This window comes from Myripristis murdjan, chromosome 15, assembly GCF_902150065.1.
Source record: "Myripristis murdjan chromosome 15, fMyrMur1.1, whole genome shotgun sequence".
Taxonomy (NCBI): Eukaryota; Metazoa; Chordata; class Actinopteri; order Holocentriformes; family Holocentridae; genus Myripristis; species Myripristis murdjan.
The window spans coordinates 31471177-31496176 of NC_043994.1; the positions used below are offsets into that span (position 1 = coordinate 31471177).

The 25000-nt window shown below is 42.9% G+C and overlaps 1 protein-coding gene across 1 annotated transcript in view; it reads left to right on the forward strand.

The window, feature by feature from the left end:
- The first annotated feature begins 17049 nt into the window (after positions 1–17049).
- LOC115373013 (spectrin beta chain, non-erythrocytic 1-like) overlaps positions 17050–25000 on the forward strand; it is a 139512-nt gene continuing 131561 nt past the window's right edge. The window contains exon 1 of the mRNA XM_030071212.1: positions 17050–17188. The gene's annotated coding sequence lies outside the window, so the exon portion shown is untranslated. The remainder of the gene's footprint in view (positions 17189–25000) is intronic.

Below are 25000 nucleotides of genomic sequence, written 5' to 3' on the forward strand. Positions count from 1 at the left end.
CTCAGTTACGGCTGCTGAAGTGCCTCTGAGCAAGACGTGAACCCCCAACCTCCACAGCTCAACTCACAGCTCCACATGGAAACACGACCGCCTCACCTGCACTTACAGACACACAGAGAACATGATTACTGAGCAAAATATCAAAATATGACAGAGCAGGTTTATATCAAACTAAATACTACAGACAAATTACAAAATTATAATATCAAAGACAAACATCTTCCTGTTACACTGGTATTAAACTCTGCACATGCTGTTTATACTGTGTGTGTGTGTGTGTGTGTGTGTGTGTGTGAGTGTGTGCCGGCGTGTTCACGGTAACGTGACAACACGTTACATCACCTGATCACCTGCCGGCTGATCCAATTAAATCGCAGCAGGAGGATTTCCGGTCGCCACGACAACAAAAGGCCTGAGTCAGCAGGATCAGAGAGCCTCTCACTGTGTGTGTGTGTGTGTGTGTGTGTGTGTGAGAGAGAGAGAGAGAGAGACAGACAGACAGACAGACAGAGAGAGGCTGAAGAATAGAAAAAGGCCCCCTCACTGTTTTATTAATTTATAACTGATTATTTTCTTGGCTCTGTGTGATGTCTGGTGTGTGACACGTCACTGCCTGAGGGTTGGGAACTTTCTGACCTCTTGGTGGCGCTGTGGTGAGGCTGTGCGGTTCATTTTGATGTGAAAACACATCTTATGAAATGATCCCTTCCTGAGAAGCTGAAGAAATGAGTAGCAACATAAATGAATCTGCTAACTTCAACTGAAAAATCCCAAAACACAGTCGTCAGTTTGCTACTCGGTGAAGGTTTGGAAAATATTTCAGGAGACGTTCCCTGATATTAGCTTGCTAACGTTAGCTACCTAAAAACAAAGCCTGCTCTCGCTCGGATTTGAACCCGGGTCGGCTCAGGTAAAGGTGTGTTGATGGATGCACCTGCCGCCTCAGCAGCCTCTGTACACACACTCACACAGTGTTGTTACTCACACGACCACTAGAGGGCGCTTCACTTTAAAACACAACCAGAGGTGGTAATGAGCTGCTGCACAGCAACATGTGGGCTCGTGTTTTCCCACAGGACAGTCTCAGGTATTCTCTCCGGAGTGTGGATACCTGACTCGAGCCCGACAGGTCCCGACCGGCCCCGACCGGTCCCAACAGGTCACAACGGGTCCCGACGGGTCAGTCACATCGGCGTTATTTTAGTGGAACTCTTGTGTCAAATAAACAAAAATGAACAACTCACTGTCTGCTCTGGGCAGCTTCCTGTACAGTGCTGGAGTTTACGTGATGACACTGAAGGCAGCACGGGGCTCTTGCAGGCGGTAAATGTGACACAGAGAGGACGTTTACATGCACACCATATTCTGATTCGGGTCAATATTCTGGTTAAGGTAATTTTCTGAATAAGGAGTTTATATGCGCTGCAGCAACTGGAATATTCCGTTTACATGTTACTTGGCATGTTCCCGTGTTTCGGTGTATTCCTCGCTCTTATGTAATGCAACACTCAACCTGCGGGGGGCAGCAACACGCCTATAGGCATCTGGTCTGCCGGAAATACAGAAGAAGAAGAAGAAGAAGAAGAAGAAGAAGAAGAAGAAGAAGGATGTATCAGAAAGTCTTTATTGTCATTATACCAAAAGGCATAACGAAATTGTGTGCGATTCCATTTCCAGTACCTTTCAATAGAAAGAATAAAAGGAGAAATAACTAAACACAAAAACAGTAAGTGAAAAAAACAATAAATATACAGTAAGTTAAAAAAAAAAAGACAATAAATAAATATATTGCACTGGGGTATGTAATTGCACATGAAATTGCAGATGAGAATATATTGCACTGGAAAAATATATATTGCACAGGGAGTGGGCAATTTATTATTTCTGCAGCCGTGGGGTTTGTGCTGCTTTTCAGACTCCGTGATGCTGAAGTCTTTGGGTGTTTCTCAATACCAAGTTAGGCAGGTTTGGAGTTGTGAACTTGGGACTTGTTGAGGTCGACTCGGGAGAACAGACTTGGAGGACAGACGCTCGTTCTGCAGCTGGAACAGCAGCAACTCGATGACTCCTCCATCTCATCTGTCTCAGCAATATTTAATATCCTGAATGTTTATAATAAAAAAAAATTATAAACACTACTCTGCCTCCTCTGTTTTCATAAATAAATTCCTTTTAATTTAGCTAATTTAATTTAAATAAATTACAGCCTACAGCTTAGAGAGGTACTATTGATATGACTTCCCTGATTTGATTTGATTGATTATATATTATAATAATTACAGCAACTCTGCCTCGTTCTCATTTTCATGGGCTCATTTATCAGTTTTACAGTTATCAGTTCTCTCTTCTGGTGCTGCCGCCATCGCCGCTGGTTGGTGCGAAATGCATGCTGGGATACCTGGCTGTTCCAAGTCCATATAAGTCACCAACCAATGCATCCTCGCTAAAAGGGGCGGAGCAAGAACACATCAGGGAATTTGGATCAAACTTAGTCAGATGCGAACTTTGAATTGGAACAGGACTCGAGTTGCGACTGATGATGTTTCACGAGTCTGCAAGAACACAAGAACACAAGAACACAAGTACAGACAAGAACACAAGAACACAAGTACAGACAAGAACACAAGTACAGACAAGAACAAAAGAATACAAGTACAGACAAGAACACAAGAATACAAGTACAGACAAGAACACAAGAACACAAGAACACAAGTACAGACAACAACACAAGAACACAAGTACAGACAAGAACACAAGTACACAAGTACAGACAAGAACACAAGAACAAACAAGAACAAAAGAATACAAGTACAGACAAGAACACAAGAGTACAAGTACAGACAAGAACACAAGAATACAAGTACAGACAAGAACACAAGAACAGACAAGAATACAAGTACACAAGCACAGAAAAGAATACAAGTACACAAGTACAGACAAGAACACAAGAACAGACACGAACAAAAGAATACAAGTACAGACAAGAACACAAGAGTACAAGTACAGACAAGAACACAAGAACACAAGTACAAATAAGAACACAAGTACACAAGTACAGACAAGAACACAAGAGTACAAGTACAGACAAGAACACAAGAACACAAGTACAGACAAGATTACAAGTACAGACAACAACACAAGTACAGACAAGAACACAAGAGTACAAGTACAGACAAGAACACAAGAAGAGACAAGAATACAAGTACACAAGTACAGACAAGAATACAAGTACACAAGTACAGACAAGAACACAAGAACAGACAAGAACAAAAGAATACAAGTACAGACAAGAACACAAGAGTACAAGTACAGACAAGAACACAAGTACAGACAAGAACACAAGAATACAAGTACAGACAACAACACAAGAATACAAGTACAGACAACAACACAAGTATAGACAAGAACACAAGAGTACAAGTACAGACAAGAACACAAGTACAGACAAGAACACAAGAATACAAGTACAGACAGCAACACAAGTATAGACAAGAACACAAGAGTACAAGTACAGACAAGAACACAAGTACAGACAAGAACACAAGAATACAAGTACAGACAAGAACACAAGTACAGACAACAAAACAAGAACACAAGTACAGACAACAACACAAGTATAGACAAGAACACAAGAGTACAAGTACAGACAAGAACACAAGTACAGACAAGAACAAAAGAATACAAGTACAGACAAGAACACAACTACAGACAAGAACACAAGAACAAGTAAGACAAGAACACAAGTACAGACAAGAACAAAAGAATACAAGTACAGACAAGAACACAAGTACAGACAATAACACAAGTACAGACAAGAACACAAGAACAAGTAAGACAAGAACACAAGTACAGACAAGAACACAAGTGCAGACAAGAACACAAGAATACAAGTACAGACAAGAACACAAGTACAGACAACAAAACAAGAACACAAGTACAGACAACAACACAAGTATAGACAAGAACACAAGAGTACAAGTACAGACAAGAACACAAGTACAGACAAGAACAAAAGAATACAAGTACAGACAAGAACACAAGTACAGACAAGAACACAAGAGTACAAGTACAGACAAGAACACAAGTACAGACAAGAACAAAAGAATACAAGTACAGACAAGAACACAAGTACAGACAAGAACACAAGAACAAGTAAGACAAGAACACAAGTACAGACAAGAACACAAGTACTGACAAGAACACAAGAACACGAGTACAGACAAGAACACAAGTACAGACAAGAACACAGGAACACAAGTACAGACAAGAACACAAGTACAGACAAGAACACAAGAACACGAGTACAGACAAGAACACAAGTACAGACAAGAACACAAGAACACGAGTACAGACAAGAACACAAGTACTGACAAGAACACAAGAACACAAGTACAGACAAGAACACAAGTACAGACAAGAACAAAAGGATACAAGTACAGACAAGAACACAAGTACAGACAAGAACACAAGTACAGACAAGAACACAAGAACAAGTAAGACAAGAACACAAGTACAGACAAGAACACAAGTGCAGACAAGAACACAAGAATACAAGTACAGACAAGAACACAAGTACAGACAAGAACACAAGAACACAAGTACAGACAAAAACACAAGAACAAGTAAGACAAGAACACAAGTACAGACAAGAACACAAGAACAAGTAAGACAAGAACACGAGTACCGACAAGAACACGAGTACAGACAAGAACACAAGTACAGACAAGAACACAAGAACACGAGTACAGACAAGAACACAAGAACACGAGTACAGACAAGAACCCAAGTACAGACAAGAACACAAGAACACGAGTACAGACAAGAACACAAGAACACGAGTACAGACAAGAACACAAGAACACAAGTACAGACAAGAACACAAGTACAGACAAGAACACAAGTACAGACAAGAACACATGAACACGAGTACAGACAAGAACACAAGAACACGAGTACAGTCAAGAACACAAGAACACGAGTACAGTCAAGAACACAAGTACAGACAAGAACACAAGAACACAAGTACAGACAAGAACACAAGAACACAAGTACAGACAAGAACGTGAATTGATCAGCTGAAGGCAGCCTGCAGTCTCCTGGCTCTGGCTGCTGTTCGCCAGGTCGTTTTCCCCGCTTGCAGTAACCATAGCAACAAAGACGCCCCAGGATTCCTTGCGAGTCGTGCATGCGCAGACGTGACTGAATATTCCGGTTCGGGGGATTTTCCGATGAAGGCGTTTACATGCCTCAATATTCCGGTTGGAACAGGCACATGCCAGGGGACTGATTGGGAATTCTCTCCAACCGGATTATGACCTTAATCTGGTTCGGTGTGTTTACATGACTCGTGTGCGACCGGAATATTGAGGATATTCCAAATAAAACAGGAATATGGTGAGCATGTAAACGTGCTCAGAGATCTGAAATGCGCGGCCCGATCTGAACTCGGGTGTTTTCATGTTTCAGAGCTGAGCTGAAGGGACACACAGAGACACACACTGGGATTCAGTGTGTGTGTGTGTGTGTGTGTGTGTATGAGTGAAAAGGACATGCACCATTGTTAGTCCACACACTGTTCATCTGATACTCTTACATAACACGCGTGCACACACACACACACACACACTCTCTCTCTCTCTGCTGGACAGGACGGGACAGACTGCTGAACTCTCATTCGCTGTCATGGAAACTCCACTGCAGTGCTGTGAGAAAGTGTGTGTGTGTGTGTGTGTGTTTGTGTGTGTGTGTGTGTGTGTGTGTGTGTGTGTGTGTGTGTGTCAGGGCTGTAATGGAATAACAGCCACAGGCGGTGTCTCCCCGTGGAAAATACCAAGCAGTGATCTCTCTCTGTGTCTAACTCCTATAGGGCTAAATATCACTGTGTGTGTGTGTGTGTGTGTGTGTGTGTGTGTGTGTGTGTGTGTGGCTTTTACTGTACATCCACCACTGCTGAAGAGAGAGAGAGAGAGCGAGCGAGAGTCCACCCACACACTTGAGTCGCCGTGGTGAAGCAGAAAAAAAAAGAGCCACCGGCCTCCTCCTCTTCATCCTCCTCCTCTTCCTCGTCTTCGTCACCCGGCAACCAGCTTGGCATCCCATAGCTGTTGCCATGGCAACGCCGCTCCGTCTGGAAGCCTTTCTGGGTGAGAAACTAAATAAAGAGAAAAGAAAAGAAAAGTTCACCTTCCTCTCTCCTCCTCCTCCTCCTCCTCTCTCCTGACCTTCCCTTTCTCCTTTTCTCCCGTTTGTTTTCTCTCTCTTTGCTCCTCTTCCTCTCTCCTCTTCCTCCTCTCTCCTCCCTTCTGCTTTCTCCGCCTCCTTCAACTCCTTTCTCTCTCTTTCTTTCTCCCCTCTCTCCTCCTCTTTTCCTAAAGTCCCTCTGCTTTTTTCTCATCTCTTTCCTTTCCTCTCTCCGTCTATTTTTTCTCGCTCGGTGTGAATATCTGCACAGCACTTTAGCTGCCCACACACCTGCTCCTATTACACACACACACACACACACACACACACACACGCGCGCACGCACACGCACACACACACACACACACACTGACAGCAGCTGTTGCCAGGCAACATGTGAAAGTTGAAGAGAAACTTTATTCTGAGAGAGAAAAACGTTGACATTTAATAAACACAAAAGCTATTGTGCTGTTCTATTCTATTCTTTTCTATTCTACTCTATTGTATTCTTTTGTTTTCTTTTCTATTCTTTTCTCTTCTGTTCAGGTCTGCAGAGCGTCGGCTGCAGTGTTTAAGGAGGAACGACATTTTACTGAACAAACATCACTGAGTAAAATCTGTACATAGAGCCTCTCCTGTTCTCTATTGCCATTTTTACAAAATCAATAATAAATAATATAAAATGGCATGAAAATAAAAAAAAAATAATACAGCACATAAAGAGTTAATGTGCTGTGTGTGACCTCTGACCTCTGGCTGCAGGTCAGCGTGTCACAAACCCACCTGATGTAAATATGTATGCATGTACAATATGTATAATATGAATGTGTTTCTGTACAGGTGTACATATTAAACATGCATATTTCATACATGTATTGTAATGTATTTTAATTTTAATGTATTTTAATGCATGGATTACAGAAGGATTACATTTTGAATGAAGTTACATGGAATTTTTGGATAAATTTTAGTTCTTTTTCTTTTTCTGTCATTTAATTTCAGGTTATTTCCTCTTTTTGTTCATTTTTGGGTCATTTTCTCTGATTTTTTTAAACTACCATCTTTCTAATTTTGGGTCTTTTTTTCCTGAACCTGCTCGGCTTTTAAAGGGTTAATACGTGTATTTTAACGTGTACAATATGAATGTACTGAATGCGGCAGAGTGCTGTGACCTTTGACCTCCTCGCTGTCCCCGCTCTGATGCAGCTGATGCATGATGGGAATTATTTTGACCTTTGACCGACTTCACACCACATGTGTAAATCCTGTCCGTGTGTCATCATGAGCCCGAAGAGATCCTGAAGGCCGGATCGCATTCTGCACACACACACACACACACACACACACACACACACACAAAGAGAGAGAGAGAGAGAGAGAACAAGGCATTCTGGGTCTCAAGGACGTCCAACTGTGCTGACTTGCAGACTGATTTAGCTCTGTGTGTGTGTGTGTGTGTGTGTGTGTGCGTGCGTGCGTGCGTGCGTGCGTGCGTGCGTGCGTGCGTGCGTGCGTGCGTGCGTGCGTGCGTGCGTGCGTGCGTGCGTGCATGTGTGAGATGTATGGAGGCTGTCAATCAGTTTGTAAACAAGCTGTCAGGACATGATAACCATGCCACCCACACACACCCACATACACCCACACACACACACACACACACACACACACACACACACACACACACACACACACACACACACCCACACACACACACACACACCCACACACACACACACAGTTTTTGTAAACAATACATTTCTCAGAAGCTTTTGCTCCTCTTTTCCTTTGCTTTCCTTTCCTTTCCTTTCCTTTCCTTTCCTAAAACCTTTCCTTTCCTTTCCTTTCCTTACTTTACTTTCCTTTCCTTTCCTAAAACCTTTCCTCTCCTTTCCTTTCCTAAAACCTTTCCTTTCCTTTACTTTCCTAAAACCTTTCCTCTCCTTTCCTTTCCTTTCCTTTCCTTTCCTAAAACCTTTCCTTTCCTTTCCTTTCCTTTCCTTTCCTTTCCTTTCCTAAAACCTTTCCTCTCCTTTACTTTCCTAAAACCTTTCCTTTCCTTTCCTTTCCTAAAACCTTTCCTCTTCTTTCCTTTCCTTTCCTTTCCTTTCCTTTCCTTTCCTTTCCTTTCCTTTCCTTTCCTTTCCTTTCCTTTCCTTTCCTTTCCTAAAACCTTTCCATTCCTTTCCTTTCCTTTCCTTTTCTAAAACCCTTCCTCTCCTTTCCTTTCCTCTCCTTTCCTTTCCTTTCCTCTCCTCTCCTTTCCTAAAACTTTTCCTTTCCTTTCCTCTCCTCTCCTTTCCTAAAACCTTTCCTCTCCTCTCCTCTCCTCTCCTCTCCTCTCCTCTCCTCTCCTCTCCTCTTCTCCCTCCCTCCCTCCTCTCCTCTCTCTCTATGTAAACATGTGTCTGGCTGTTTAAACACACTGAGTGTTTAATGATTTAGTTGTTTGCAGCAGAAACTCTTCACCTCCTTATGAACCTTTTTTTTAAATCCAGCCTGCACAAATTATAATTTTACATCTTTGTTTGTGTTTCACCTCGTTGCCACAACATGGAGGGTCTTTCCACGTCGTCTTTTATCATCGTGCAAATCCAAATATCTCTGTAGTGACACTATACACTTCTCTTCTCTACCGGACTCACATGACGAGGTTGTCAAAATATATTAGAGAAGAATCATTTCATGTATTCATTTGCTGAATCTGTACTTTGTATACTATTTTAATTTCAGTTTTATCCTGTGTTTTGCTGCTTTTCCTGTTTAGATTTCCTCTCACATTGAATTGCATCATAATGTAAAAAATGTGCTAAAAACTATTTGACTGATTGAAATTAAGAAAAGAAAGGTGATCATAGTTTAGTCATAGTCATCGTAGTTCAGCAGCCCAGAAAAGACTTTGGGAGATTTTGTAAGAGCTGTTTCTGCTAGATGTGCCCTGCTGTAAAAACAGGGGTCCTCAGGGTTCTGTTTTTTAATGGGGAGCCATGATGGAGGGGGAGACTGCATGTGGAGAACCTGGTTGAGAAAGTTTTAAGATAAGATAAGATAACCCTGCAGGAAATTCTTCAGCTCACATCTCCAGAGGAGCTCGTCCTGCGTCTCGGGGGAGGTCAGGGACTCGGTTCAAAGCCTTCATCGCTGAAGATGCGGCGGCGACCCAAGAGTCTGGTGGAGGACACCGTCACTGAAGGATGGAAGGAGACTCTGGACTCAGAGAGGAGCAGGCAGACCAGGAGGAAACCCCCTGGGGTGGAAGGAGTTTGGGCCTCATGGAGGATCTGGAAGACCATCAGGTGACTCAGGAGGGGCAGGAGGGCCAGGCAGAGGTGAGGAGGTGCTGACCTCCACTGAGGATGAGGAGGGACCATGTTTGAGGAGCTTCAGAGGGCCGAGGGACTTGGGAAGGATAGATGTTAAGAACAATCTACTCAAACTCTCACACGGCTTGTCAGGTGACGTTTGGAGAGAAAAGGCTCCGCCCTCGTCCGTGACTTGTCTGCCACGACCGTGAACAACAACAGGCCTCGACACGTTAACAGTTCCCAGTTCAGATGAAACCATGTGGCGCCCCCTGCTGGCTGGGACTGGTTGGCAGGAGCTGTCAGACTGGGTCCAGCCTCAGGGACTCACCTGGTGCCCTCAGTGTTTACCTGCTGCAGCAGCTCAGGGCCTCAGGCCTGTCAGAGCAGCTGCCCGGGGTGGGGAGTCACTGTGGGCTTGTTAGGGAGAACGGACCTAAAACCCCTCCCCTGCAGCCCCAACGCCAGCGATACTCAAAGTCCGGCCCACAGGCCACTTCCGGACCGTGACGCAATTTTGACTGGCCCCCCAAGCAATCAATCAAAAATACAACGGTAACACTTTACAGTAAGAGTACAACAATTAACGTTAGTTAATGCCGTAATAAACATTAAGTAACAGGTAATACAATGGACAAATATATACAAATATACAAATACACAAGTACATTTATTATAATTATTATTATTATTATTATTATTGTGCTTCTCTGCCTGGGCAACAAAAACATACTACTTAATTAACAAATAACAAATGAATGATGTTTATATATATGCATACATATATGTATACATGTATATAAATATTTATTTATTTTTATTTTTATCTTTATTTTTATTTTTTTGTTGTTGTTTGTTCGTTTATTTATTTATTTATTTATAGTCTGGGGATGTTGGTGGCCGCAGGCTGGTCCCGTACGGGTTGGTAGGGGCCTGAGGTATTATATAAATTTAAAGACACCCCTCTCCCTCCCTTTCTCCATATTATCATTATTGTTACTTATTATCATTATTAGTATTTAATATTACTGTTATTGATGTTATTATTATTATTATTATTGCAAAAATTATAAGTTTGCATTGGGATGTTGCTGCTTTGTTTTGTTTTGTTTTTTGCCTTTACTTTCTTTTAATGTTCTTCATAGTTGTTGTTATTATTATCATTATTATTATTATTATATAACTTTCATACTCTCTAATCACACACACACACACACACACACGCACACACACAAAACCACACATGCTGTCGCTGTTGTTGTTTTTTTTTTTCACACCTTGTTTGTCTGTCCTGTATTGTCTCTGTAATGTCATATTGCACAATAAAAAATAAATAAATAAATAAATAAATAAAAAAATGTAACAGGTAATAAACATTAAGTAACAGTTAACTAACCGTTAACTAATGTGTCTAAGAATCATGTACTAATGCTGTTCATGCTAAGGTATTAATTTGTTATTTAAGGGTTACTGTAGATATTATTAACATTAGTAAATGCCATAATAATCATTACCTAATAGTTAATTAACCATTACGGCATTAACTAACGTTAACTAACGTTAATTGTTGTACTCTTATTGTAAAGTATTACCAAATAATAATATTAACCCTAACCCTATCCCTAACCCACTCATTCTGCAATTTTAATATAGAATTTTGCATGTTAAAAGTTGTTATTTTTGCTCCAAACACATTGATTATAGCACTGGATAACTGTCTAAAACCTTTAAAGGAATAAAAAAAAAATCACTCCACAGAATCCCACAGATTTTCCTCCTGAATCGCAGACAACAAGAATAATATAAAAGGGAAGGAAAATATTAAATACATAAAGAAAAAAAATACAATGTATATAAATAAATAGCCTATCACAATAAATATATTTTTGCATCATTAGTAACCAGAGTCACAGATCTGAAGAGCAACATTCTCAGAAACACAGATTTGAAGAACAACATTCTCAGAATCAGAATCATCAGCCGAGGAAGAAAATAAACAAAAACTCATTTCTGAGGTGAATATTTGAGTCTATTTTTCTTCGGGTCAAAGCAGCAAAACGTTGGATCTCTTTGTGAAGATGTCTGAACGACGCGAGCTGAGATCGCAGGTGATGCAGCGACAAACTGCAGCCGCCGAGGAGACGCTGGCTCTGCTGGAGGAGACGCTGGCCGAGTACCAGCTGCAAAACTCTCATCTGAGACTGAAGGTGGAGAGGCAGCAGAGGCTCCTGGACGCCGTCTTGCTGCCGGAGGTGCGACTGCACAGAGGTTCGTAAGTTTTAAACACCATTTTCACATCAGCGACTCACCTGGACCCTGACAGGCGAGGCTAAGATTCAAAAGAAAACACTGAGTAGTTGTACTAGTAATAGTAGTAGTAGTTTTAATAGTATTAGCAGTAATAGTATTAGCAGTAATAGTAGTAGTAGTGGTAATAGTATTAGCAGTAATAGTAGTAGTAGTAGCAGTAGTAGTAGTATATTGGCCAAGCTTCCGTTCAGCTTCCGTTTCTCTGCGTCTTCATAGCAGTTTTATGGGGAAACAAATGAGTTTGTGTGTTTGTGTGTGGCTGCAGTCCTGCTGCACAGGAGGCATTAACATGGATCTCATCAACATCATGAAGTGATGCTGACAGGCTGGGGTCAGCTTCCAACCATCACTGTGTGTGTGTGTGTGTGTGTGTGTGTGTGTGTGTGTGTGTGTGTGTGTTCCCCAGTAGTGTGTAAAGAGGAGGTTCCCCCTGAGCAGCAGGAGCGGACCCCCAGTCTGGAGCCTGAGCCCCGACACATTGAAGAGGAACAGGAGGAACTCCAGCCCAATCAGCAGGGAGAGCAGCCTCAGGATATCACCGAGCTGCTGCTCACTGCCGTCCCCGTGAAGAGTGAGGATGATGAAGAGGAAGCTCAGTGCAGCAGAGACGCCCGCCGCTCCACTGGACAGATGGAAGCCGAAGACGGTGGAGAGGAACAAGCCAGGAACCCAGAGCCCTCCTCTGAGCCTGAGACTGAGGACAGCGATGACTGGGACGAGACCAGAGGAGCTCCGTCAGCTTCAAACCCACCGAGTGAAGCCCCTCTCAGTCATGACAGACCTGATGAGGGAGAGAAACCAGCTTCCTGCTCCAAGACCAAGAACACAGGAAAGAGTACATTCCTCTGCTCACTCTGTGGTGCAGCGTTTACACAGAAAGGACGCCTCATCAGACACATGAGAGTCCACACTGGAGAGAAACCGTTCATCTGCTCACTCTGTGGTGCAGCGTTTACACAGAAAGGAAGCCTCAAGGTACACATGAGAATCCACACTGGAGAGAAACCATTCATCTGCTCCATCTGTGGTAAAGGGTTTGCAGAGAAAGGAAACCTCATCAGACACATGAGAGTCCACACAGGAGAGAAACCGTTCATCTGCTCGATCTGTAGTAAAGGGTTTACACGGAAAGGACACCTCAAGGTACACATGAGAATCCACACTGGAGAGAACCTGTAGAGGTGCACTCTTGTGTGTGTGTGTGTGTGTGTGTGTGTGAGGGACAAACTTCACCAAGCAGCATACAGGTGTAAGCAAACACGAGTGTGTCGGTGAGAGCAGCAGCAGGAGGAGCTTCAGAGTCAGTGCTCACGTTAGAGATGAATGCCTGTTCACTAAAATAAATTGTTTCATGTTCAAATGCAGACAGTGTGTGTGTGTGTGTGTGTGTATGTGTGTGTGTGTGTGGCTGCTTATCCTGTATTAGAGTTGACTTGGAAAGAGATTTGATATGTTTGGTCAGCCGTGGTTTACACAGCTTAGCACTGTCCGTGGTACAATCTTTTTCACTGGGAAGACAATTTCAACATTTTTGGAAATTGTTTTGATGAATAAAAGTGTAATTTGCACATTGAGGGTCATCACAACCAACAACAATTCCCACCTTGAATCAGACCTTTAAGATCATTAATAGCAAGTTCATTAAAACTGGAGCTTGGATCATGTGTGACCCCGTTCTTTTCATTTCAAAATAAAACAAAAGAGAGGAAACTCTCCAGGGGAAACAGAATTAAACTTTTAGCTTATGAAATATTTTTTTTTAGACAGCTGTGGAGCTCAGGATTTATCAAGAGAATGGCGTGTTACATTCAAATAGGTTCCAGTTGAAATTGAGCCGTTTCACCCTCCAAGTGACAGATGGAAAAAAATGGAAAGGAAATAAAAAGTCTAATAGTTAATCATTTTACATCCAACAGATGGCAGACCTGTAGGTTTGCATGATGCTGTCACACTAACAAACTGGTTTTGCATGTAGGCCTATGATAGAAAAAAGAAACATAAATCTGTTCCATAAATAAAGTTTCTCATGAGCAATAATCACCCTGCACCCTGGCCTCTCACAGGATGATGAAGGTGTGAATGATGATGTGTTGAATTAATTCTTGATACCATATACGCGCACATTGCCCTGTTTGGAAAATTAAAATAAAGCTCAGTAGCTTACATGGAAGAGAGTAACCATGCTTCAAAATCAATACGCTCTTTCAGTCACAGAGAGACTTTGACGGCCACAGGGCACACAACGCCCATCTTCAGGTCAAAGTACTTGGCAAAGAAACTCTGCCAGAGATGTCTTTATATATTATATATTTGAAATAAATAAATAAATAAAAGCCTGCAGGTTTTTGAGCCTTTTCTTCCGTAGTTTTTAATAATAATATTAACCCTAACCCTCACCCACTCATTCTGCAATTTTAATGTAGGATTTTGCATGTTAAAAGTTGTTATTTTTGCTCCAGACACATTGATTATAGTACTGGATAATTGTTTAAAACCTTAAAGGAAAAAAAAAAAAAAAAAAAAACGCTCCGCAGAATCCCACAGATTTTCCTCCTGAATCACCACAGAAAACCAGAAAAAAAAGTCTGTGGATTCTGTGAATGAGTGCTTATCATTAATTACATTACTAGTTTAAAATTAATAACTCATCTAAACAGGTAAGACTGCCCTCACTTGAAAGAGACGTGCTCAGGTGTCTTCAGCGTTAACCCACCTGACAGCAGAGACGCACAGAAAGCTGCTCATGTACATTTATCGTTCATGTAAAAAGTTGTTTGTGTTGAATGTGCAAATTGCACTTACAGAATTATTCAATATTGAGGAAAAATGTGGAAAATTCATTTGATTACAGAGTCATGGAGATAATAGAAATGAAAAGCCGAGCCATAACAGACCATCATTGCACTTACCTTTTGATACGTTTGGTGAAAATAAAACAAATGAAAGAGAGAAGTAATCAAGTATCATTAATATTGTCATTTTATCAGCTGGCCCCATGTTCCAGCTGGCTTGGGACAGTCTGGGATCCCCCGGGAGGAGCTGCTGGATGTGGCCAGGGAAAGGACGTCTGGGCTGATGGGAAATTTTATTTATGTTACTTCATGTATCCTTTATTTAGCAGAAAGGTCCCGTTGAGAGAGGAGATCTCTTCTTCCAGAGTCCCAGCCGAGACGCCAGCACAATTAGTTTCACATAAAAAACTTTTTCACATGACAGAACACAAAACAAACCCAATGTCCCCTCGGGGATCAATAAAGTTTCTGATTCTGAGTCTGAATATCTAGAATAAACATGTAGGCCGACATCCAAACCCAGTCCACCTCACGAGTCACGAGACGTAACACAGCAACACGTTTCCTTCACTGCCGTTTGTAAAAGACAAATAAAAATATTCAAAGAGTTGAGTGTTTCTAAGGTAAAGGTGTTGTGCAGCTCGTTCCATGTCCAAGGTTCATGAAAGCAGAAAGCAGTTTTAGTGAGCAGCAGAGTGCACCCTGGGAAATGTAGTCTTAATGAGGAGCACCGCTACAGCATCTAACAACACTACAGGTGTGAGTCAGTATAAAAAGGCAGCAAAATTACTGTGATATATTTATTATGATATACACATTTAAAACATAGCTAAATCTGCACATAAATGATGCTGATGATTAATAATGTCACAGTGGTAGTTTTTCTTCATATTCACTCTGCATTATTTTCATCTGGAGGCCGCAACTTCCAGAGTCCAGAGGGTTTGGCTTAATTCAGTCTATGCAGACTCTACCCCCCACCCCCATCCCCCCCACCTGGCCCTCTCTGCTGCCTGAATCTCCGCCTCTCACTCAGACTTTGGGAGCCGGGAGCGCTTCATATGTTTCCCGGTGCAGCCCTGTTGGGCGGAGACACTACATCAGAGCAGATGACTCAGAAAATTTATTTAACTCTTTATTTAATTATTTGGTTGTTTATTTTAGTTATTTACACATTAACTAAAAAATAGGTATAGCCTACATGTTGTACATCATACAAATATAAAACTATACATATATTTACTTGGACACATGCACACGCACATTTGTGCTCATTCAAACACAAATATCACTTAACACTTAACATACAGCCATGCATGCATATTAAAATACTGACAGAGAGAATACTGACACTCTCACTTCAATAGTCTAATAAATTAAAGACCATTGAACTAGTGCAGCTTTTCTTTTCTTTCTTTCTTTCTTTCTTTTTTCTTTTTTTTCTTTTTTTTTTTTTTTATTTCTTGCTCCGACCATGCACCCATGTAAGATCTGGAGCTGCAGGTTTTGATACATTATATGATGATTTTTATTAGTTCATGTAGCCTACTTTGTAAACTCTGGTTTAAGAAGTGGTACAAATAAAGTTTACGTTTACAATAAAGCAAATAGTAGTAATAGCTTGTGGCTGCGGGAGTAGAAGTAGTAGTAGTAGTGGTAGTAGTACCCTAACTGTACTTAGTAGTAGTCACAGCAGTACAGTGACACATTACCTGCAGCATATTGTAGTACTTGTAGAACTTGTAGCCTAGAAGATGTTAAATAGTAGTACTAGCAGTAGTAGTGGTAGTACTACTGCCAGTACTATTTTCAGTGGTTGTAGTCCTTGAAGTAGTGGGTCTGTTGTTATACTAGTAGCAGTGGTAGTTTTTGTTGTAGTACTAACAGTTGCAGCAGTAAAGCAGTAGTTTTAACACTTGTAGCCTTGTGTTGGCATTGATTATGATTAGAATTAGCATCATTAATCAGAATCACAAATGCTTTATTGATCTCCTAGGGGAAACTGGGTCAGCTGCATTTGCTCAAATTCTCAAGAGAAGACTTAGATGATAACAGCAAAAGAAATAAGAAATATAAAAACATGTGCATTAGAGATATGTAAAAAAGTATATGCATTAAGTCTAAATAAGTGCATTAATGCTACAAAATATTACTGCAATAAATACAGAAATAAGAAATTGAGCACATGTAAAAAGTCTATACACACCATATATACAGAGATATTATTATTATTGTTATATTATGAGTACTGCAAATAGTATTTGTATTCCTGGTGTTAGTAATATCAGTTTCAGTGTTAAAATCCAGAACTGTGGCAGAGATAAAGGCAGGAGCTCCGCTCGACCGGTGCGTCGCGGCGCCTGGACCAAGCGCTCCTGCCGCTGCAGTGAGGCTGTAGTGTTGCAGAGGGAGGAGGAGGGGTGTGTTGGGGAGGGTTGAGGGGAGGAGGAGGAGGAGGAGGAGGAGGGCGGGCTGGAGGATTTCAGGACTCCGGATCCTGCGTTGTTTTCCACCGTGCAGCCTCTCAGTCAGTCAGCAGCCTGTCGGTGTGTTGGCCCGTCGGTCTCCGTGCGGCTCCGGCCTCAACTCCACTGCTTCTGTCCTCAGGTGAGTGCGCGTCTCCCGCACGGCTGCGTGGCTCTGTGTTTGTGTTTGTGTTTCTGTGCGGGTTGCATTGTTTTTTTTTTTTTTTGTCTGGTTTTCAGTCGCGCAACACGCCGCACGGACCGCTTCATTGTACCCGAGCGGGGGAACATCCAGGACGGAGCGGCGGGATGTTTGCCGCGGCTCCCCGCCTCCCGTGCGTCTCATCCCGGCGCACACTTTGGCCTTTTTGGGTCGATTTGGGAGCGTTTTGCATTTTGCAGGCCGCCGCTGTAACCAGTTCAATTACGCAGCGTGTTTTGGCGCAAAGGGAGGCCGGGGAGCGACCTCAAAGCCTCCTCTCCCCCCACCCTGCTCCTCTTTTCCATCGTGCTGTTGAACTTGTGTGTGTGTGTGCATGTGTGTGTGCGTGTGTGTGTGTATGTGCTGGGGTTTAGTGCGCCAGTCGGGATGTTTTTCTCCTCGCTCCGGGGCTTGATGCTGCTGCTGGGATTTTTTTTTATCCGGCGGAGGTGATGATGTGCAGGCGTGGTCGGCTCTGACCTCAGCCACAGCAAAAATCACCACAAAATAACATCAAAATATACCTACAGTTTATATACATACAGTATTATAGGAGATAATACTGACCTGCTGCTTCTGTAGGCTACTCTATATTATGGCCGATCTCCTACATCAGCGTTATATAGAGGAACTTATGGTGCATTTCTGTGGAGTTTGCAGTGACCTCATCCTCCTCTATGCTACATTAACCTCCTATCATATTCCTATAATATTCTTAAACTAGCTTTTGCCGTGTATGGCGTAACGGGGAAGTGTAGTGGATATCAGACTCAGCAGTTTATGGTATTTAACCTCCTTATAATATTCCTATATTACTCTCATGGTGCGTCGCTGGGCATTATCGGTCATTATTAGAGAGTTTCTTGTGTTTTGTGGTGTTTTGTGCCTCATGTGTCTCCTGTAATGTCCCTGTAGTGCTTGAGGGTCTGTGATGGGCTGGGCGCTCAGTTTCTTAAATGTTTTCTGTGATTATTTTTGTTTTTATTGTGATTTTTTTTTTTTTTTTTTTTAAACGAGCAAATGGCGCAGAGTAGCGGTATTTTGGGTCACGACACTGTTTTGACGCTTTTGTTTTGCGCAGATCTGTGTTTTAAAATCCTGTCAGGCAATTATGTAATCAGATCCAGGCGAGGCAGCGGCTCCTTCCTCTCCCCCTCCTCCTCCTCCTCTTCCTCGGCTCCTTTTCATTCCTCCTCCTCCTCATTCGTCTTTTCTGTCCTCCTTCTCTCTGGCCTTGTCCTCCCCTCCCTCCTTCTTCTCCTTCCTCTCCACGCCTGTTTTCTCTCCTCCTCCTCCTCCTTCTCTCCTCTTCTCCTTCTGTGTCTCCTCTTTGCTTTGTCACATACCCTTTTCTCCTCTCCCTGTCCTTTCCTCCCTCTCTTTCTCTCTCCTCTTCCATTATTCCCCTCCTCCTCCTCCTCCTCTTCATCTCTTTGATGTTGCAGCAACTTGGACACATTTGGCAACTTGGGTCTCCCTCTGGGTTGTGAAGCTGTAAAATCTCACAGTAAAGTGTGGAGTCGCTCCTCCTCTCTGCTCCTGCTGGTTCAGCACGACTGTTAAAGACACAAAAATAGTTTGTTAAGGACTTTACATGAATTAAGGCTCGTTAGACCTGAGAAAATGTGGCTCCTGGGTTTGAAAGGGCTGCTTTCATGACTGTTTAGTGCATAAAGTGTCAGCTATAATAACACATTCCCATATATCTTAGTGCTCGTGAACCTGCAGCTGGAAAGGGTTCAGTATTTTTACTTGATAACTGAATAAAACAATGAACTGAATATCAGAACGATGAGTTTTGTCCCTGCAGGATAAACCCTCGTCTCTCGCTCCTCATCATAATGAAGAGCAACAATTTCCAGAAAAGCACTTTGGACGCCAAATTATAGATGTGTTTCATATTTGTGTTTTTTACCGTCAATAAAAGATCACAGACGCTGTGAAACCTCTGCGCTGCACTTTACACTCACATTTTACAACCTGCTGGATTGCTTTACGGCACAAAACAGGAAATAGTTTTAAATGCAATGTGACAAAATAAAAAATGAGGTAGGAAGTCCCAAACTGAAGAGTGCCAGTCACTGTCATGTAGGTCTGTTCTGGCAGAGCTTCAGCTTGATGTTGGCTTCCATGCTGGATGTCAGCGGCTCTTTTCCTTCTTCCGGCTCTTCAAAATAAAACCACGAGCATGAGGGCTCATGGGAAATGTGGTCTGAAGTTTGAGGACAAAAGGCAGAGTGTGACACGTTAGCACTCTTCGGATTTGTGTGTTTTCAGGGCTGGTTCCTGTCGCTGGTAGTCTGATGACCTGCACCTGATAATGTGTCATTTTCACCAGATCACACCGTCTTGTCACGCTGCTGGAGCACGTCTGGGCGTTTTGGTGGTAAACAACTTCAGATGCAGAGGCCTCCCAGTGTCAAAGTGAATTAACAGGAAAATCCCTCAGATTTAGTGTTTTGGGTGGTTTTGGCTGTGAGAGACAAGACATTTCTCTGCTCACTAATCCCTCAGTGGCGTGACGAGGCCGGGCTCGGCCGGGCTCGGCTGTCGTGACGCAGAGATTTGAGATTTGAGCCGTAAATCATCGGCTCTGCTGCAGCCAGCCTCCGCCAGCATCTTGAACATGCGGCTTTTTTTTTTTTTATTTGAATACCAGTCTGCTGCTGGTGTGAGTCACTCACACTGAACACTTCCATCTCTGCAGTGGAATGACAGCAGCCCGGCCTCAGCCTGCACAGAGCATCTCTAATGTTGTAAGATTCATTTGAAACAAGCTGGAATTCACCACGCATGCACACACACACACACACACACACACACACACACACACACACACACACACACACACACACAGCCTCCATGTCAGTTTTCAGCCTCCTGGGTATAAAGTTGTGGTTGCTATAGTGATGGGAACAGCTTTTTGGACCAATGAACTGATGGACCAACAGAGAGAGGGGCGGGGCTTAACCTGCATCACTGAAAAATGAACCGCCGATGAGCTCAGTTACGCCTCCCAAAGAGAGCCGTTATGAGAGGGGCGTGGCCAAAGTACAGGGGGCGGGGCTAACATCACTAACGAAAAATGTGCTGTGGCTAGTGCAGTGATGACTCCCACAATGCCTAACACAGTTAATGAGTCATGAAAGGGGCGTGGCTAAAGTTTAGGGGTGGGACAGTGTGTGTGTGTGTGTGTGTGTGTGTGTGTGTGTATGTGTCTTTCTCCAATGTTTGGTCATGCTACGTGAATCACTTTAGAGGTTATGCGTCTTTTTGTCATAGGCCACTCCCACTGCCATGCCCACTTTGTGCTAGTTTCCATCAACACAACCACACACCTTCTCTCTCTCATACACACACACACACACACACACACACTGGACCTCCATGCCAAATGGACCTACCAATCAACAGAGTGAGTTATGGAGCCGCCGGTCGCAGCCAAAAAAAAAAAAAAAAAAGTAACTGTAATCTGTTCTGGAGGCGATAATCCAGAAGCTGACCTTTCCTGCTCAGACGACCAAAGACGGCCATGAAGACGCTGTTCAGTTTGGGTGTTTGGACTTTTCCTCCCGTGCTGTTGACGTCCTCTGGAGTTTTATGAGGCCGCGGACGCCGCTTGACGAATGTGTCGCGCGGTGTGATTGGCTGGTGTGTTGCCGCGGTAACGCCCACCGCTCCTTCGCTCGGCTGAAAACGAACAATGGAGCAAACAAACCCGGCCGCGTCTCGTTACCACGGAGACGACAGTACCCGTCGCGTTCATCCTCACCGACCTGGAAATGAGCGAGCGAGCATCAAGTCATCTCTCTCTCTCTCTCTCTCTCTCTCTCTCTCTCTCTGTTGCTCCAACTTTGTCTCTGTCTTTCTGTTTTCTCTCTCTTGTAAACAGATCTGTGTGTGTGTGTGTGTGTGTGTGTGTGTGTGTGTGTGTGTGTGTGTGGCCATATTAATTAGTGCAGAACACTGTTGACAACTGTTCCTCAGTGGGAATCTGTGTGTGTGTGTGTGTGTGTGTGTGTGTGTGTGTGTGTGTGTGTGTGTGTGTGTGTGTTTGCTAAGACAGAGCAGGTTGGCTGTGTGGAAGAGTCAACAGAGTCTGAGCTCACAGATAAAGTGAAGTGATCAGAAACTTTAAAACAAACTCCAAAACTCCAACTCCAAAAATAAAACAAAAACAAACATTTTCTTTAAAGGTGCAATACGCAAAATTTTCAATGGTTCATTTTAATTTAATCTGAGCTGACAAAACTGATAATAAGCAGGTAATTTATCAGTGAGTCAGGAAATGACGAGAACCATATGTTTATTGTCCATTGAGCTGAGATGGACAACTTTGCGTCGTGCCCCTTTTTAACAGACTTGAGCCGAGTCCACACTCAGCATTAGAAATCTGAAAATCGCATTTTGGTGTCGAATTGTTTTTTGCTTGTTTTTTTTTGTTTTTTTTTGTGCACTTGTACTTTTTGAGTCTCTTTTAAATTCAGTAATTTTTCTTTTCCTTCGGTCCATTTTTGCTTGAGTTTTGTCCTTCACTGCATTATAAATCAGATCCATCACAGAGAACAGATGACCAATAACAGACTGTGGAGCCTTTCACAATAAAAGCTCAGTCAGCAAAGATGAGGAGAGGAACCTGCTTCTACTTTGCTGGTTCTACTTTTTGTCATTTTCCAAATTTCACAATAAAAGCTGCACCATGAAAAACTGAAGCGGAGTAAGTGTGGACGATGAGAACCATGTAGACTCAACCACCACATGATGTGCTTATCCCACATGTGTCAGTTGAGTCTACAGGGTCCTCACTTCAGTTTGAGTGTAATGCCCCTTTAAAAGCATGCAGTGTGCAGCGTGTTCTCTCCTCCTTTTCTAACTGCATGGAAAAGATCCCAGCTAACACAGTTACTGTTTGGAAAAAGGAGCTCAGTCACTTTTACTGCCAGGACATTTGACATGAGACACTTTGGACTTTTACTGCAGGACATTTTTACTGCACTACTTCTACTTCTACTGCAGTCACATACCAGCAGAGGAACACTACTTCTACTTCTACTGCAGTCACATACCAGCAGAGGAACAGTACTTCTACTTCTACTGCAGTCACATACCAGCAGAGGAACAGTACTTCTACTTCTACTGCAGTCACATACCAGCAGAGGAACAGTACTTCCTCTTGCAGTATTAGTTTGTAGTACTCTTTCCACCGGTGGTTCCAGCCAGGATCCTGACAGTCAGACATTATGCAGAACAAAGTGCGGGACAGGAACGCACACTGAGATTAATGAGGTGCCGACTCCCAAAAATGACAGAACGGGCCGCACGCTGCAGCCGCGACGCAGAGTCAATTATTTATTTTTTGCAAAGCCAACATTTCAATCCGGCTCTTCATCAGCACTGCGACACTACAGCACCAAACCGCTGTTTCAGAATGTGTGTTGATCAGCTGTTTACACAGGACAAAAACCAAAAATCCAGTTGAATGTGGAATGAAAAGCAAAATAATTTTTTTTTTCTAAGCTTGAAGAGATAAAGTCACATTTTCAGAAAGCTCCATGTGTTTGGATGTGACTGTAAGGAAGGAAGACAGGATGAAAGAGAGGCAGGAATGAAGGAAGATGACAAGAAAGAGAAAAGGAGGAGGAGGAGGTGCGGGGTCGAGGCGGAAGATGGAGGAGAGAGAGAGAGAGAGGTGCTGGAGAGGAGAAAGGAGGACAGGAGGCCTAGAAAGCATCGCTGTGAGGGAGGAGGAGGAGGGAGGAATGTTCTGGAAAATGTCCAGCAGATAGGAAGTGGAACAGTGCGACAGCAAGGAGAGGAAGAAGAAGAAGGGAGGAGGAGGAGAGAGAGGAGGAGTGAAAGAGTTTTCCCAGCGGCGAAGTCTCAGCTAAATATAGAGAAGTGTGTTACTGTCCACACCGCTTTAAAGGAGAATTCCACGGTTTATTTTCTAAAGTTAGTGCCTTGTTTTCATGGTTTTCTTGTGCTGTGGGGGGAAAACAGAGCGAGATGATCTTTTCCTTAAATCATGAAGCCGTTCTTCAGTCGATCATCTGCTGGCAGTTTGATATGACGAGCTGATTCAGTAACTTATTCCCCTGGCCCCTTATAGACTCCAACAAATCATCTTGGAGACGATCATTCATTATTAATGAGCTGCCGGCTGCTGATTGGTTGGTAGTGTCAGTGGCTCCGCCCTCCTCCCCACTGCTCACACTTCGCTAAACCATGAGGCGGCTGATGCAAATTAAAGACTTTTTTAAAGATTTTTATTTTTTTTTTTTTTTTAAAAAGAGGCCCAGTTATGACAAAACCTTGGCTTGTGATTGGCTTGTTTTCTGATGACATCATCTCCCATGTTGCATATCGAGGAGCATCGGCACAAACCTTTAACATCATTTAAATAACATCTTAATTTTATCGACAGGAACAGTTTTTTTAATTGTCATTTATTTAATTTCTGTCATTAGTTAAGGTAGGTTTGATTTTTAATTTCAACAACCAACCAGTAAATGTTCCAAAAACGAACTCAAATACATAATAAAATGTAAAATGAGTGTGGGAAACGTAAACTGGACGCAGACAAAAGAAAATCAGACGAACTCGACGCGACGCTGCTGCTCCCCTTTAATGTCCCAGCAGGATGTCGAAACATCATGAAATATGACTTTACTTGGACTCTGCGCCTCAATATCTGCTCTCATCTGTCAAACTGCCTGCTTTCTAACTGCAGAGTTAGTGTGGGACACTGCACACACACACACACACACACACACACACACACACACACACACAGAAAGAGAGAGAGAAACAGAAAGCTCCAGATATCAGTGAGGCATGGTGTGTTTGAGCTGTCCACTCGGGATTCTGCTTCTCCTCACTCTGAGTGTGTGTGTGTGTGTGTGTGTGTGTGTGTGTGTGTGTTAGTGTATACAAAGCTGAGTTACGGCTGGCTGAACCAGGTTTGACCTCACGAGGGGTCAAACACACAACCATCTCCTCTTCTCATGCATTCTTTTCTTTTCCTTTCTTTTCTTTTCTTTCCCTCACAGATGGAGCTTCATTAATAAATATTTAGTCTTTGAAATGTTGAGATCTGTTGAAATTTGGACCTCAAAATGTTGTCATCTGATAAAAACCACTTCACTGCAGATTGTAAAATTATTCATAAATTTAAAAAAGCATGCTTATTTTCTGTATTTTCTGTGTTACTGAACGCCGTACTGTTTGGCTGTAAGAAGTTTCAAAAGGCTGAATGATCCTGGAAGTTTCTGGCAACATAAATGAAATAAATGTAAATCTCCAAACATCTAAAGCGTAGCTCGGCTCCAGAGATTTCCTCATCAGTTAAACATGCGAGGAAAATGGTTTCTGAAGACTCGGAGCTCATTTGCAGCGGAAACGCTTCACATTTGCATCGATGTGAAAACAGATTTTTCTGTTTATTCCCGTCAGAGGAAGATAGTGGCTTTCCTGGAAAAAGGAAAAGGCAGCAACAGCCTGAGGAGAAACAAGCGAGGAAACGCTCTTTGACTCGGCCCCCTGATCCGGCTGACCCGCCGCTGACTCCCACAGCCAAACGGCTAAATCTCATTTTCAGGCCAAAGTGACGCGGCTGCTGTGTGACTCTGCAGGGCAGATTTGAGGGTTTCTGCCTAATTAGTTTCCCAGACGGCTGACGAGGAGATTAAAAACTCCCAGGAAAGGCAGAGAGGAAGGTAACAGCCAGAGAGACAAAGTCAGACTGATGATCAG